This window comes from Trichosurus vulpecula, chromosome 9 (genome assembly GCF_011100635.1).
Source record: "Trichosurus vulpecula isolate mTriVul1 chromosome 9, mTriVul1.pri, whole genome shotgun sequence".
Lineage (NCBI taxonomy): Eukaryota > Metazoa > Chordata > Mammalia > Diprotodontia > Phalangeridae > Trichosurus > Trichosurus vulpecula.
Window position 1 is genome coordinate 187,774,459 of NC_050581.1, and position 3,755 is coordinate 187,778,213.

Here is a 3,755-nt window from a genome sequence, read left to right on the forward strand (position 1 = left end):
CCAGGTGGAGAGTAGGCTCATAAGATTGGGGGAAATGGAGCAGAAAAAGCATGGGGGTTGTTGGAGAGTAGATGAGTGGAAGTAACATGTAGAGGAGGCGCAGTGTCTAGGGCTTTCCAGAAATAATGTTCTGTGACAGCCAATCATCAGTAAGCTCAACAAAGCCCCCCAGGCAGATGTTTTTTTCCAGAGCAGCAAAGGGGGTGCACAGGAGGAGATTGCTAGAGTGGCAGTGACATGAGTCTAGAAGGCTGGACCAAGTGAGAAGTGATGGGACTTGAACTAGAGTAGCGGTTGGGTGAGCAGAAAGGAGGCAACAGATGGAAGACAGCTATTGACAAGATTGAGTAAACAACTTAACAACTGCTGAGATGCCGAGAGTGAGGGAGAGGGAAGAAGAAACTGGAATTTGGAGTTGGGTAACTGGAAGAATGGTAGTAAAATCAACTGAAGGGAAATGCAAATGAAGGGAAGGGGAAGATTTAGAATGGGAAGATAAATTCATGGGTTTACAGAATAATAAATTAGAGCTGGAAGGGACCTTGGAGGTCATTGAGTTCAAATCCCTCACTTTTAGAAGTGGGGAAACTAAGGTCTATAGAAGCTATGTGGCTTGTTCAAGGTCATATAGTTAGTGACAATAGATCCCAGGTCTTCTGATGCCACATATGGTGATTTTTTTCTCAGCATCACACTTAATTCAGCATTTCCAATGCTTCATCTCACTATGTCCATCACAGCAAGTCTCTGGAGGAATCCCTGATATATTGGGAATTCTTATAAAACCTCCAATTCAAAAGATTCTCACAGTAAATACCCACCTCACTTGTGGCATTCAGAGAAGTAATTAGTACTTTGTCCAGACTGGGGTCTTTCTCAAAGTCAAGTGACACAATAGTTTCCCGAAGACAATAAAATCTTTGACAGGTGGGTATGGTTTGGTCATTAAAATGTCATCGTAGGCTGTCTATTCCTAACCAAGAAGAGGTTTCTGTTGTTGGGATGGAAGCCTAGCCTTAAACAGTAGAGTGGTGTTTTGTCTGTAGCTGACTTGGAATTATCTGAAGGCCTTTGTCTCAGTCTCTGACAACAAAGATCTGCTCAAAGACTCTTCTGCACACCCTGTGCCCATAGACATTGCCTGGGCCTCTGCTCGTAGATCTGAACCCTCCACCCCCTATTCACATGCCACCACCATGTTGAAACTCAGGAAAGCTGCTAAAAATCAATGTGAGCCAAAGAAAATGGCTCCTCCCCTCAAGGAAATAGAAGGCAGTGAAGATGAGGACAAGTCAGAAGATGAAGAGGAAAACAGTGAAGTTGCAGTCCTTCAGAGGAAGGGCAAGAAGGCTACACCAACAAAGAAGGTATCACCAGCCAAAAAAATGGTTGCCACCACACCAGCCAAGAAAGCAGTCATAATTCCTGGTAATAAGATAGTCATGGCCCCTGACAATAAAGTGGCTATCCAAGCCAAAGCTTGGAGAGAAGGGAGTCACCCCAGCTAAAGCAGTAGTCCACCTGACCAAAGGGGGAAAGTGGGAAGAATGACAAGAAAGACAATGAATCTGAAGAGAATGACAGCGAAAATGAGAGCAAAGAATTTGAGCCACCCAAAGCCACAAAAATGGGAGCAACTCTGGCCAAACAAGACTCTGAGGATGAGGAGGAAGAAGATAAGAAGGAAGATGATAATGATGAGGATGAAGAACATGAGGATGACTCTAAAGAAGAAACTATAAAGACCACACCTGCCAAAGGGAAGGCTGCTTCTGTGGAAGCTAACCCTGAGAAAGCTGGGAAAGTCAAGTTATGAGAAGAGGAGGAAGAGGAACAAGGTGAAGAGGAAGAGGAGGAGGAAGAGGAAGAGGAAGTGACTATCAAAGAAGCCCTGTGGAGGAGAAAATAAATGAAATGGGCAAAGAGAAAGCTCCTAAAGTCAAGAAACAAATTGGAAGCTGAGGCACCTACAAATTTCAATCTCTTCCCTGGTGATCTGAATGTCAACTAAACTGTTTCTGAGCTCAAAACAAGTGTCATGGACTTCTTTGCCAAAAAAGACCTTCTATCCCATTGGAATCAGCTGGAAGTTTAGCTATGCAGAATCTGTATCAGCTGAAGACATGGAAAAGGCTACGGAACTCAGTGGCTCCAAAGTCATTGGCCTTGAACTGAAACTTAAAAAGGCAAAAGTAAATAGACTGCATTCAAGGAGGCTTTTTATCAAGACTTTGCCTTATAAAGTAACTCAGGAAGAACTCAAATAAGTGTTTGAAGATGCTATAGAGGTTAGTCTGGTCTGCCCCAAGGATGGGACACCCAAAGAAATGGACCATGTTGAATTTAAGACAGGAGCAGATGTGGACAAGGATTTGGAAAGGAGATGGAGAACTGAGATTGATGGCCAAGCACTCATTCTAGACTACATAATGAAAAGACGTCAAGGACAAGAGAATCTCAGAAGTGGGAAGAATGACTCCTAGAGCAGGAATAACAGCAAGCCCACAGATTCAAAGACATTGATGCTAAATAATCTCGCCTCTGGTGCTACCGAAGAAAGTGTGCAGGAAGCATTTGAGAAGGCAAGGTTGATCACCTTGGCCCAAAACAGCCAAGCCTGACCCAAGGGGATATGGATGATGCAAAAGAAGATGTGAATTCTTGTAGCAATATGGAAATAGAAGGCAAAGCAATCAGGTTGGAGTTACAGGGATATAAGACAAGTAATGTAGCACCATGTTCATCAAAGGTCTATCTGAAGACAGAAGAAACATTGTTGGTGCTAAGATAGGGTCTTATATGACATAGGGTCATATAAAAGGTTCAGTTTTGTGGACTTCAATTTAGAAGAAGAAGCTAAAGCTGTGAAAGAGGTCATGGAAAATGGGAAGATTGACAAAAACTAATCCTGAACTAGGCCAAGGCCAACTAGGCTTTGGAGGCCATGGTGGGGGTCATGGCAGAAGTGCTCATACAGGCTTTGGTGACTGAGCAGGCAGTAGGGGAGGTCAAGGGGGCTTTAGTGACAGAGGCTGAGGAAATGGTTTCCTAGGAGGCCAAGGAGGAAGAAGAGACAAGCCATAAAGACTACTGTTTTAGCCAAGGTGTCTCTCCTCTCTGCTAATGCAATGACAACCCTAGCTTGGATAGCTACTTTATTGTCAGGGGCCACAAAGTTTAAGTAGCTTCTCCATTCTCTTTTCCTCTGCTATTTAAATGAACTCTGGAGTTTTATCTGTCATTTAATCATTAGAAAGTCCTTCTGAAGACATTCAAAGACAAACAAGTAATCCAGAAGTATTCTTGGAAAAACCTGGATGACATTCCAAGGGAGGAAGTGTTTCAGTTTTGACTAGATGGATGTTCCATATAAACTTTTTGCAGAGACAGGTGGTAGATATGGGAGTTCACCTGTTTGTCTCAGAATTTGCATTTATAATGTTTTACCCTATGGGCAAAACCATTTTTTCCTATAAATATGTGTAGTGGTTTTTTGCTCAATTTTTATCCTTTTTTTTGGCTGTTAAAAAAGGGAAATGCTTTTTTCATGATGACTGTTTAAACAGTATGTCTTACAACACATTAAAATGGCCTAACCTGGAAGGAAAGAAAGAGAGAGGGAGAGGGAGAGGGAGAGGTAGGGGAGGGGAAGGGAGAAGGGAAGGGGGAGAGGGAGGGAAGGGGAGGGGAGGGGAAGGGAGGGGGGATGGAAGGAAGGAAGGAAGGAAGGAAGGAAGGAAGGAAGGAAGGAAGGA

At 43.4% G+C, this 3,755-nt stretch overlaps 1 pseudogene; it reads left to right on the forward strand.

Annotated features, from left to right (window-relative positions):
- The first annotated feature begins 1,196 nt into the window (after positions 1-1,196).
- On the forward strand, positions 1,197-2,991 carry LOC118832318 (annotated as a pseudogene).
- The last annotated feature ends 764 nt before the right edge of the window (positions 2,992-3,755 follow it).